At 41.3% G+C, this 14066-nt stretch overlaps 1 pseudogene; it reads right to left on the bottom strand.

Annotated features, from left to right (window-relative positions):
* Positions 1 to 14066, bottom strand: part of LOC124854558 — a 226801-nt pseudogene that overhangs the window by 24540 nt on the left and 188195 nt on the right.

The raw sequence follows: 14066 nt of genomic DNA, 5'->3' as shown, positions 1-14066 counted from the left end.
AATAGGGTTGGGCGACAACAGATCACTGAGGAAATACTGCCATCTATTGATCACATCTCACAACATGTCAAAACTGTTAAAACTGCATATTGTTTGACTATAAGTTAACTATTACATAAGTTATCCAATCGTGTTTTTACCATCTCAGTAACATTGCCAAAAACTTGATCCAAAAATAAGAGTAGCAGAAACGATCATACATGCTGTTGGGACCTGGTATTTGGGGAACCAAAGTTCGGCCTACATGTGCAGTCAAAAGCCTAAAGCCGCATGTCCCTTTGTTCTGGAGAAAACCAGACCCTCCAGAAGGCCCCATGACCTGTGAGGTCACCGGGCCAATATAAGGCCTGTTCCCCCGTTCTTCACTCTCTTTCCATTCACCTCTTCGAGAGGAGCACAACGCTCTCTTTCCCTGCAACACCGAGGGGAGAAGCCTGGCTTCTCCAGCTCACATCTTCTCTTTCCACGAATCCTCTCAGAGGAGAAGGGTGGCGGTCCAGCTCACTCTTTCAACTCAAATCAACTTCATGGAGGAGAGTTGCAGCTTCCAGCTCATCTCACCAAGGAAACCTCCTCGCAATTCAAGCTCTACCAACCTTTAAGCAGTGACGCGATGTCCTGCAGGAGAACTTCAAACAGCAACTGAGCTGCACAGCCCAACAGAACCACGAAGGCAGGAGCCACAAACCAGCCAGACGACTTCACAGAACTTCGAACAGCACAGCAACTCTTTTTCCCCTTTCCACGGACGGGTAACACAACTGGGCTTAATAATTATACAAGGCTAAGCAAAGACTGTTTATTCGATTCTGTGTGATGTTTATAAGTTTGATTTGGGTTGTTGTGATATTTTGGTTATAAGTTATTTGAAAGTTAATGTTAGTTTGTTATGCTCTTCACAGTCTTTCTGTGCATTTCACTCTACACTCTTTCTCTGTGGGCAAGGGTCTGCAGTCACTTCCTGAATCCAGGCTGAATACAAGGGGGGACAGAGGGTTTGTCATCAAGTCCCCAAAGCTCTGGAATGAGACGCTTACTTCTTTTAAGTCTCGGCTATAAAAACACTTTTTACAGAAGGAATATGCCAAATTTTTATTTGTATTTTATTTCTATTATTATTATCATTGACATCTATGTACTTCTTAGGAATTTTAACCATTTCTCAGGTAATGTGTAAATCTTGAGGGGAAAAACTAAGACATATTTAGACCGTTTGGGCAATTTGGGGCGGATCCTCTGTCTCGAGAAGTTAAAGGGGACATTGTATGCCCATTTTACCACAAGTTGATATGGTTCCTTGGGGTCTTAATGAAATGTCTGTAACATACTTTGGTCAAAATACCACAAGGATCATTTAAAACAGCACCCTTTTTACCCTCTCTAAAACAGCCCTCCACAGAGTGACCTGTTTTGAGTGCCTGTTCCTTTAAATGCTAGTGAGCCAGCTCCCCCCTCCCCCCTCTCCCCCCATGATTTTAAACGATATAAATTACATATTTTATATGATATAAATTATCAAATATGCATCCCATACTTTGTATTCCCCTTCTGTTTTCCTGGAGTTTTAATTTTCCCAATCACATAATTAAATGTCCCCCTCTGCCCATCCACTACAAGCACACAAGCAGATAGAGCGGGCGGCTGTGGCTGAGGGGTAGAGCGGTCGTCCTCCAACCTGAAGGTCGGCAGTTCGATCCCCAGTCTTCCCCATCTGCATGCCGAAGTGTCCTTGGGCAAGATGCTGAACCCTGAATTGCCCCTTATAGAACAACAAAGTGCTGCTAATAGATGCACTGTATGAATGTGTGTGTGATTGGGTGAATGTACTGTAAAGTACAGTGTATTGTGACGACACAATACACAGGAAGCTCATTCCAGTCACTCAAGCATGACGTTTCTGACTTAGTGGAGATTTTGGGTTGGTAGACATGCCAGATACCCAAATTAACGTGTAGAAGCATTTGAAACCTGTAACTACCACCAATGTGCAGCTGAGAAAGTAGTGTTGCTTTAGCTGAGGCTGGTTTTAATTTAAAGGGACTGTTGGCAGAGGTATGTGGTCTCCTGAGTGCTATTCCTATTTTGCGTTTGACTTATTCTGCCACAGTGTGTCTTTGTTCTGCACGTCAGCACTGCTATTTGGCCATGAGCACAGTTTGTTTGATTAGTATCAACCACACCACAGAGCAGATAGCTCAGCTGACAAACTGAACTCAGCACAAGGCCTCTTCTCTCTGATCATTTAACGCAAGCTTTCATGATGTTTGATTGGTGGAATTGATCAGCATTCTCCAAGCCACATATTCTCTGCAGTAAGCTCTGTGAATTAATATAAAAATAAATACGAGAAAATACTAAAAAGTCATGTCAAAAAGATTATGAGGGAGAGAGGAAGCCACAATTTGATGACACATGCGCTGAAAAAAGTCACAACACCTGCAAATACAGAAACACGCTGCAAATAGCGAAGAAACGACACCAGTTTCCAGGGTGATGAACGTGGCTGCAGTTCAATGCTTTGTGACGTTAAGTCTGCTGCTCTTCAGTGGTGATGGCACTTCAGCCAGGTTCATCACTTCTTTGTGACTGGTGAAGATGTTTTCTGTATTTGCACGTGTTTTTTTCAATTTGTAGTGCCTTGAGTTCTCTCGGCCAACGTAGATATTCACCAGATTCTGATTGGCGCAGGCAGGACATGTGACTTGGCTCATTTGCAAGCGCACAGAAAGGTGGAGGAGGGCAGGTGAGGGGGAACTAGTTTCAGCCATGCCGCGACAGGGCGACCCCATGCCCGCTGGAGCATGAGGTTCATCGGTCAACTGGAAGCATCTTGCCTTTGAATCAAAGGGTCGACGCTGCAGGGCACGTGGGTGGGACGCTCCACACCTGACAGGTAACCACGACTTCATCAAACGGTGAAGCACAGCATTTCAGTTACAGTAAAACTGTCTGTTATTACTGCTACTAATATTTATTGATCCATAGTGTGAGTTGTCTTAAATTCCACATCACAGCAGATTGCAGAGTTTGATTGAAAAAGACACTGACAATGAGGATTAAGACCATTTACATTTAATCAACACAATGCACGTATTAAGGTTTAAATGCTTCACATCTTATAGCAGCAAATAAAAATGATTTAAAAAAGGCGTTTCTCTGTGTTACGCTACTGCTGACATCAAAGGCTCGTACTGCTGGACCATCTCCTCCAAGCCCAAACACGTTGGTCTGTGCTCCTCGATTTGACACTCGGCTTCCTTGAGCCCAGTACTGAGTCAGGTTCTTTCCCGAGCACGTACTGGTACCTACATGAGCAAGTGAAATACCACATGTGAAAATATCATGGAACATGATAACCGAAAAAGTGCAGAAACAGTAGATAACATGGGAGCTGCAGTTGTTTAAACACAAAGAAACTTACAATTGATGTTGTTCGTCTCTGTGAATATCTTTTGGCGTGCCCATGATGATGCGTTCTGTCTTACGCTTGAATCTAAAGACTCCCTGCAGTGTGGATAACTCAGGAATGGCTTTTTCCCTGAGGACCCACATCAAGGAAACTTCCTGCGGTGAAATAAATGAGAAGATGCTTGAGGATTGAATGGAGGCTAAAGGAGATATGTAACATAAATGAATAGTGAGACATTTGGGGAGTCTAATGGGGTTCACATGCAGGTGCTGGGCTGTACCCCCACTGTTTTTGCCTGGCGATGCAAGCTAGGTTAGCCTGCTATGGGGGTAGTTTTCTACTTTGCAAACAGAAAATCAATCTTTTCATCTGCCCCCTCTGCACAAATCTAAATAAATATGCTTTTTCCTTTAAATGGGCAATTATTGCTCTGTGTGCCTACAGAAACAGCAATGCAGAAAAAAAAGAGCCCCTTTCAACTGTCTGTTGCGGGTGAAGCGGCAGGTCAATTTGGTAAGACAGCAAGATGAAGAAGCACCTCATGTGTTGGTTGACGTCCAGACATGGCGCACCCACGGAAAAAACACAAGGCAAACTTCTCTGATGGCACATGTTTGCAGTTCCTCCAGTTCAGGTGTAGCTATGCCACCTACACCTCTTCACACCTACTTTTAGTCAGACACATCTGACTTTTCAGTTTAGTCCAGAAACAAAATAGCAGACATCAGACCAGGGTCTGAACCAATGGACAAATTTTTGTCAAAGTTGAGATGGCATTAAAGAATAGACAGACAAAGAAGTGGCTGCTTGCAGGAATGCTTGCAGTCTCTAGTACCAATAATATGGTGCCTGAAGTTTGTAATGCTGCTAGTAATATGTTAATGATATTACTGTGGCAACGAAATGAATAAAATCAACAACATTCATTTTCTCCTGCGAACTGACAACAGGTGTATATACAAACTAAATCAAAATGAAGTAGAGGCAGACAGCCCTGTGCATTAGTGGCGACAGGACATTACAAAAAAATCAGAAACCAAAACAACAAGATCAAATGCAAACAATGTAGAAAAGACATGATCCTGGTTTTGGACCTTGGTGCAAACTTTCTGTGAAAACGGCCTTAGAAATATATTCAATAAAACACAAGGTGATTTAAATTCGATGGTTCACAGAGGGAGATAAATGCCCACCTTCTTTGATGCTTCAATATCCTCCACATTGTGTAAATGTCAGTAGACAAACCATGTAGATTTACTCCAGTCTCACTTTGTACACTGAGGACAGACAAGATCTGGTGTTGCCCTCACTTATTTGATTATTTAACAATCACTCACTTACACAAACACACAATATGTTCAAGGTTTAAACAAATCTCTAGCTCAAGTACAGACCATTTTTAGTGCATCTTACCAAAATCAATTTTGCTGGTAGAGTGATCTGCAAGATTTTCTGTCATAGATCATTGCTGATCATCTGCCTTCTTCTGCACATACTGCAGTTCTCTGAAATAAGCAATAAGCACAAGTAAATAAGTAGAAGTGATGACTTGATTAATTGAGAGTATGTGTTGGTGTATGGATGCATCGATCGGAGACATCAGCTTCTGGAGATTTACTGTAGGCCACTTTCCCGACCACCTCCTTCTAAATCATTTAATCTTCATCCAAATTTAATGAGGTGAGATACACTAAAGGCTGCAGGTAACAGACAATGGAGGATGATGACACTACATTAATTGTCATGTGTTAGGCGTGTCTTTGCATGTTCTCCCGTGTTGCGTGAGATTTCTTCGGTTACTGTAAGCTATCAACAGTCCAGTAAGCAGGAGATAGTAGGTGTGAATGTGGTGTGAGCGGTTTATTGTCTCTATGTGTTGCTTCAGGTTACATCAAGTGTGCCCTGCCTCTGCTTCGTCAGCAGTTGTCAGCATCCCGTGACCCTCAAAGGATAGGGGTATAGATAAGTGGATGGATGTATGGATGGCTTTTGTCTTCAAGAGACACCACCCCATGTTTACCTTCGGCACATGTGCACTCATCATTTCTGCAGAGCCTCAGTAGCTGTCCAGCTTTCCTCTCTGGACGATAGAATTTCACTGTCTTTCTGCAATGGAAAAGAAATATACAGTGGCTTACATCAGTGAAAATCAACATTAAATACTTGATAGGACATGTTTTAGTGTAGTACCCAATTTGGTGCAGCTTGATTGAATGATGGTGATGTTAGGCCTTGAGGAAGGTAAAGTGCTCTACTGAGTGTCATTCTAAGTGTGTTGGGCTTACGGTCATAATATTCATAGACAGAAACAGTGGCTGGCTGTAAGGCGGCCCTTTCATCGTCTGGTGAATCCTAAATGTGATCCTCCTCTGGTCGTGTGTGAGAAACCTGGAGAAATTTAAAATAATGTGATGTAGAGACAGAACAAGTCTAGAGAGAAAAAGGGAAAGGGGAAGAAGGCTTACGTCTTACCTTGTCCAGGTAGATGATCAGTGAGCCTCTTTCTGACAGGGCAGTGTTCATCTCATATTTTAAAATAGTGCGGGCATGTCCTTTAGACAACTACACACACACACACAAACAAACCGTGTCAGACACCTTTCAAAACCATTAAACATCTCCTTTCTCACATTGGCTCCATGTACGGTATGTGTGTATCTGTAAAAGCTCTTACTGAGTCCAAGTCATTAGTGTTGGTAAAGCCAGTCAACAAACCGATATCCAAGATTGACATGCTTGCATCTTGCTCCCTGTCCTTATATCTGTGTAGAAATGCACAATGTTCAATTCATCGAGACAGTTAAAACAATATGAAAAACACTTCCCAGTCAGTATTGTTTCTCTATTGCCCACTTTACAAAACCTCTATTTTCAGCTTGTATATTTTCTCATCTTCATCCCATTTTGTCTGGAAAAGCAACATAACACACAAGCTTATTAAATCCTCTCTCATGAAGAAAAAAACTTGGCAGAATGATGGCGGCGCAGCAGGAAAAACACAGTTTGCAGTTACACAAACAAAATAGCGCATACAGAGACAAACAGAGAAAATGACAAATAGTCACAACAAATAAAAATGAAGAGACAGGCAAATTACCTGGGATGAGCTGCACTGACATGTTGAACTTCTGACAGTCGCTCTCCTTCTCTTTAGGTAGAGCATAATACCTTGACACCATCTGTCACACAAAATCTCACATAAATGGGCTTTTGTCGTACAAGCTTTGTTGACACTAGGTTAAAAATGTATCTGGTGGATCTGGGATCAATAAGAACAGATACACACCAGATGATAAAGCGTAGAACAAAAAATGTTTTTACTTACTGCTCACTGTTGCTTCTCTGATCCTGTGGCAGTCACTTTCCCATCTGGTTTATATCATTGATCTGAGGATATAAAATACACACACACACACTGGATCAGCAGAGGAAACAAAAGAAAGGCAACAAGTTTGTGTGTGAGAGTGTGTACTCACTTTAGATGTTCTTGTGGTATAGCTGTTTTCCTGGTTGAATAAGCTTTCAGGCTTTGACCTGCCCGGCAACAAGATATCCACATTCAGATCGTACTCTGGTTCTTCTTTTGTTATTACTCTGCTACAGCCTAGTACACTATAGTGGTAGCCTGGAGATAGAAAGCGAGGGGGAGAAAATAACACTTTTAAAAACCAGATATTGTTCATAGAGTCCCAGATTCATTTACAACATGAAGTAAGATCTAAATTCAACTCAATTTAATCCACTTGGGGCAATTTGATTACTCAATCCTCATTTACCTCCAGCTTTTCTTGTTTTAGTTGATTCATTGGTTTTAATTGATTAATTTGCTTTGAATAACATTTCATGAACTGTAATTTGTTAATTTTCTGTACTCAGCTATTTTGTAAATGAGGTATCAACCTAAATGTAATCCCGGGTTAAAGTAAAAGGTTGAATGAATAGATGACAATTAAGTAGCGTCAACTAGCTAGGTGCAAATGGAGGGAGTGCTTTGTTACCTGAGTTGATCAAATCCTCACTTACCCTTCTGCTGTTAGGTGACTACCATCTCACAGCCAAGTCGGGCTCTTGAAGACCTTATAAACAGAGGGAGAAAAGGGTTGGAAGTCTCTGTGATTGAGCATCGGTTTGGTTGGGTTTTCAGGAAACCCACCATATAAATTAGTTTTTTTCTATCATGGCAATTCTTCCTTGCAGAGACTTGGCTACTTCTGATGCAAATGTCCGATTATCCAATGGTTATCAATGTTTTTTTACTGTACAAGAACAGGGTTAGGGTTAGTCCTCAGAGAAGTTCCCTGTAACTTCTGATCAGCCCATTCAAATTGTTATTTTTAGAACAGGCACTGCACTAGCCTAATACTCCTCCAGCCTTTTGTGAGGAGGCATGGCTTGTGACTGTTATTGTGTGTAGCTCGACATGCTAGTCAAACACACATACTGTAAGTGGGACATGCTTGCTGACCTTGACCAGAGCCAGAAGGCGTAAGCTGTGGCCTCAGTGTGTAAATACGTCCCTTAGGTGAAGGCCAGTGGGACAGCTCTGAGGGAAAAAACAGACAAAGCAACTTTTTAATAAAAGAAGAACTTGTGACAAACTTCAGTGACTTAGAATATCTAATTTTGCTTTAAAGTAAGTAAAAACAGGAAGGTGAAAATTGTGAGCAAATACAGGCTTATTTACACTTGAAAATCCAATTTATAATGGGTTTTTAAGGCAAATACAGATATTTGACATTTAGTTTAATATATGCAATTTGATGTTAAAATATTTCTGAAATAAGAGTTGATATTCAACCATAAAATATATACTTTACAGACAACAATATTTTTTGTTTGTTTAATTGTTAGCAGGATTATGCGAAACCCACTCAACTGATTTTCATTAAAAATTGTGTGGAGAGGTGGGGCATGACAAAGAAAGAAACTATTAAAATAATGAATTTTGGTGCAGAGTTGGATCGGAGGACAGATCAAGGTTTTATTTTTACTTATTTGTATTGATTTGGGGCTTTTTTTACTTGGATATCTTTCTTGATATCTCAGAGAATAATCCATGGATCTGGATGAAACCAATCACACTTTTTGGGGACTAATAGTCATGAGTCTTTGTAATTTGGTGAAGATGCAAAATAAAAATCTGGATCTAGTGAACTTAAATGCGGTTTCACAATGGGACTGTTGTGAATTTGAAGGTATGTGTTATAGGTATGTGTTATATTTTTTGGCAAATCTTCCCATAATATGTTGTTCGGGCTCTAATTAATTGTGGATGTGTTTATATTTGTTACTACACATCATATGTGTGTTGTGTGGCAGCACCTGGAGAAGCGAACTTGAAGAGGACTTTAGTTCAGATGCCTTCGTTGGCCAAGGCGTGCGATGTCATGGCAACAGCATATGGAGTTAGTGAGGCTGTCAAGCGCCTCCAGGTACTGCACCGCTTGTCTACACTGCCTGGAAGACTCTGGGCATCAGGAGAGAAAAAAGAGGATAGAGAGGGAATCACTATAATACAACATGTTACATGCATTGCAAGGTAGAAAGTACAGTTGTTGCTGATCACGATACAGTGTGTGGTAACCCTGACCTAAAGTGAAAAGTACCTGAAAATGAATCACTTAATAATAAGCTTTCAAAGTACAATGTCAAAGTAAATGTACTTTTTGAGCAGTAAATCTGCCACCGTGTGTATGACTTCTTGTATGTGCTGTGCAAGAACAGGAAGGTTGACAGCAGTGGCAGTAGTAAATAAAGGGGGCAGGGCTCAGCCAAAGGTTTCATAATGAGAAGTAAATAAATGAAGAAATGCACATGATAGCAGGTACTCACACTAACAGGTGGCAGCACATAGAGTCCGTGACTCCTGCATGGCGATGAGGTTGAAGGCCGTCATGGAGGCTTCTGAATCGGAGCCCACGCACATCACCTACACACACGCATATGCACAAATTTAATTCTATTTGTATATGGTTATAACATTTGTAATGTTGTTCTTCAAACTCATAAGTTGAAGACTGATATTGATAAATTAATGTCGCACCATCATTTCTCCGTGGTACACATTTCCGACTTCTTTATGAATATGATCGGGTTATCGCAGCGTTGAGAATCGGTACTTCACAGCGTCACAGATCACGTTGCTCTGCACTGCCGCAGACTGTTGGCCATGGCGAACACCTTGGCCATCTGCTGTCAGCCTTAGGAGGAGAGGGTAATTGTTCCAGTTCTATAAATTTGCTAATGAAATACACCCTTCCTCTCATAGTATAGTAGAATACGTTAGGAGACATTACATTACATATTAGGATGTTTAAGTATGACTTCATAGATGTTATGATGCCTCACCAGGAGCTACTTTTGTATTGAGCCCACACAGCAAAAGAGCCATCAGCTTTCTGTTAGGCAAGCTCGTTCTGGTAACCTGGACACAAACAAACACACAATGCTTTACTGAATATAACTGATGGCAGTTTGTTTGTAAAACCGGTGAAACCTTAGTTGTGTCTGTGTCTATGTGTTAAGCTGCTTTCAGCCATAGACCTAACTCCAGATAATCCCTTGACGTTCTCCAGGAGGCTGTGAGAGGCGCCAAGTGTCAGAGTGAGAGGCTCAGAGTTTCTCCTGCCCAACCTCAAGTAAGCTCTGAATGAAATTAAAATGAGCCGATGTGAGCAGAAATCCTCTGCAGGATTCACTGCAAGTGAGTTGGTGGAGTTGATGACGTTTCTAACACGCAAAAAGATACAAAATGAGAAAAAAGAGTACCAATATTTCAGGATGAAAAAGTGGTGCCATACATTAGTTCATGTCTGAAAACAGCTTGAGTGTTGTAGCTCGGATATGTGGAGCAGGGGTAGCATGTTATTATCTTGTTTGTTTTTGATACACTTCAGCTACAGTAAAATTAGGTATGTGCGAAGTAAATACATCTGAGTGATCTTACCGGAGATCTTGATGCTGGAGGGCCGTTTCGTTCTGAAAGCCCCAGCCTCCCACTGGTTGGTTTTGTCCAATGAAGTGGCTGCAATGACAGGTAGAGTGTGTGGTACATGTTCACTCTCCGCAGCCTGACGGCTGGTAGATAAGGCTGCCCATCGACTGCCCACTAATTGCGTTCTCTACCATTGGGCAATGTTTTCCCTCCTGCAGACACACACACCAACAGAAAAACCAAAGCACTTTTAATCAACAGGCAGAAACAAGCAAATAAACATGAATTCATTTTACGGGCATCACGATACACGACATGTCCAAATGTACCATATCCCACCTGTCACATGAAATCTGTGTGTAGTGTGTTTGGGTTAAATCTTTCTTTGGATTCACTGTTGATAATTTCCACTTGTGTACCTCTGAAGAGAGAAACATGATGAATTCAAGTAATAATAAAAACACAATATTGCTACATTACTGTCAAATGCAACTGTTTATGTGGTAACTCACCGACACCCCCTGCTTTGTTTAAGAGGTCTAGTGTTATAATCTGTAGTTGTTTAACCCAGAACACCTTCTGGCTGTTAAAAAAAACAGCAGAAACAAACATTACAAATCACAACTACTTTTAAGTAATATATTATGCTGGTTTACAATAAAATACAGAGCGGTTTGTCTGTTAAAATATTCAATCCTTATTGGTGTAGTTCTTTTTCTGAGTTGATGTTACATTTTGAAAGGGCTGATACAGTTTGCATTTGAAGTCAAAGTAAAGCCTAAAGATTTCTGCTTCACCAAACTTACTTTTGCTGAAAGATCGCTGTTTTGTTCCCCATTCATGAAATCCACGAGTCATCATCAGTATTTTGCCACTGACAGCTATATGTGACCAGCAATAACTTTTTGCATTTGATGAAATGTAAATGAGGACTACATTGTAGAATTGTAGTTTCTAATGACCCAAAAGCTGTGTCCCAATTAAGGGGCTGCATTTGGATCCAATGAGTGAATCCTCTCCGGCCAGACCTATCCCGGATTCTGTGCGTGCCAGAGGCAAAGCCAACGAGCTAGGTATACAGTGGCTGGAGCTGCAATGGCATGGCCATGTGTGCGATGAGATGGTAAAACAGGATATAGCTGGTGACACAAAGAAATCCTTCACAGATCAGACCATCTAGTTTGGCTGAAATAGCTACTGAACTTAGAGTGCCTCCAGAACTTTCAGATTTGATGGCAGGGGGAATCTGCTATAGAGCCCGATGGAGTTATTGGAGATGATATCGACACACCTAATGAGAGCAGGATACTGTTAAAAATGAGAAAATGGCTACGTACAAAAACTCAGGTTACACTGGTTGCAACTTACAAGGCTGAAAGCAGCTACACATACATCCACATCACATAGTAACAGGCCTCAGGTCGAGTACGTGTAGGCAACGGCTGCATGGTGGCGTTATGCCCCCTTTAAGGTTCTGCCACTTTCCGGAAACATAAACAAAGATGGAGACCCTCGAGAGATCAACATTTAGCAAATGTTAAGATCAAGACAGAAAAATCAACGACACACACAGCTTGTCTGTACTCCTCGCCATTTCTGTCACTGATGACGTGGCCCCCTGATGACGTGCCCACTGACCATTAAAGGTCACTACTGCCCCGACTTATTATCTCACGGTTATTGCATCTTGCGTACACATTAACAAAACCCCAAACTCCAACTAACATCTGGCTTTGTCTGCAATGGGAATAGATAACCCCGTTATTCACTCCCGGAGTCAAATGGCTCTGCAGCAGACATGGGTTTGATCAAACTGGCAGTGATGGACAGGTGACACCCATAACGTGCCAATTTGGCAAGACAGCAGGAGTTTGTGTGTGAACATGATGCACCAGGGAAAAAAGAAACTCCTCTTTGGCAATGGGAAAGGTGTCATTCACCTTTCTTAGCAGTTAACCTGCCTTTAAATACTGCTTACACCTGCTAAATATGGTGTAGAGGTATTTTACAGAGTGTCATTTCTCTTACCACCACCGCAGCATCTTCATGACTCCATCACTGAGCGATGAGTCTTTAACAGCTGCTTTGACCTCAATGCTGAATTGTCCTTCCTTCATGGGAATGATAATGAGGGACAGATCGTGTGGTTTGTCGCCCGACTCCTGACCTCTGACGATACCTTGCATGTTTAGAAGCTGCGCTGCTACATGCTCCTCCTCAATCAGATCCACACGCACCTTGGGAAAGACACAAAGATACATCAATGAGTGAGGTATATGTGCAGTCGGTCAGATCACCTCAAGAAGATGGGGATTCTTCGATGATTCCTCTCATATTTGACAATTTCAGGTACACTTTGATGTAAATAAAAGAAATTAACAATAATTTCATGGTTGAAATTGTTTTCCAAAGAACATTTTGACCTTTGAGGATAGAGAAGGAGCCATGTCAGCCACTGCACTTATCAGGGTTTCTTCAGGGTTTACAAGTAAGATTTAAGACTTTTAAGACCCATAATGAATGAAATTTAAGACTTATATCGAGGTACGACAGATACAAAGGAATATTGGAGTCACAAATTATTTAACCTTTCCCCATAGTGAAGATAAAGTGAAGCCCTTGAAGTAGATAACAACCTGAAACACCAATACTATGTCACAAACTACAGGCAGTATCAGTGTGCTGTGACAAACTCTGACCAATTGTTTGAAGACTCAGCTATGATCCCATGTTGGTCTTGTTTGTAGTTTTATTAGAGCGTGCTAATATCTACATCACAGAGAAAGCACTACACAGATAGAGATATTAGAAACTATGCATGAAGCCAAAACATTTCTCTCAGAAATGAATAATGAGTAATCTTAAGTGCAACTTATTTAGAGATTAAATGACCTACCTAAACATATTGAAGACTTAGAATGTTGCATTTTAACACATTTAAAACCCTTTACAGCCTAAAATTCAACCAATTTTAGACTTTCTTAGACTTTTTAAGATCCCACAAAAACCCTATGAAAGCCAGGAGAAACAATCACTTAAATATCTACTTTTGCTTTCTTTGACATCAGTGAGAGAAAAATGATCATCGTCTCGTGACTCCATCCTGAAACAACAAGCATCGCTCAGACTTACTGTGATAACGTGGACTGTAGTTGTGGAGGATCGCCTTAACTTCCAGCTGCTCTCCCACGGACGGCAAGTAGGGCAGTCTGAATCGATGAAGAAGATCCTTCCCGGTTAATCACTTCCAATGGTCGCCAATGCAGATTCCTTAACGATGAAGGATAGAAGTGAGTGAAACAGAGAAGAAAAAGAAATAGGGGGATGAGAGAGATTTAAGATGATCGTAGTGGAGACTATAATTCATCGAGTCCTCACCGTGGGTTCTGACAGACTGATGCCAGTGAACCTACGAGTTGTGATTGAGTCTTACCAAAAAACCGCCCTTCATAAAGGATGTGAGTCCTGAATCCCCAAAAAAATTGCAAAAAGGACTCAGAGAGGTTTTCAAGCGTTAGTGTCATAGACAAAGTATAGTATTTTTTAATTAATTTTAATTCCCTCTGGATTCAGGTGTTTGTCGCAGGCACCTTTGGCGGCAAGCAGGCAGTTTGATGTCTGACCACAGCCAACTCTCAGAACTTGGTGCGCTATTCATTGCTGTCCATGTAACTGTTGTAAGTCCTCCTCACCTGGAGAGTCATTAACAAGGAAGGTTACCAC

This window comes from Hippoglossus stenolepis, chromosome 2, assembly GCF_022539355.2.
Source record: "Hippoglossus stenolepis isolate QCI-W04-F060 chromosome 2, HSTE1.2, whole genome shotgun sequence".
NCBI classification, from domain to species: domain Eukaryota; kingdom Metazoa; phylum Chordata; class Actinopteri; order Pleuronectiformes; family Pleuronectidae; genus Hippoglossus; species Hippoglossus stenolepis.
The sequence above is the reverse complement of the archived record's forward strand: the minus strand, read 5'-3'. Positions and strand labels throughout refer to the sequence as shown.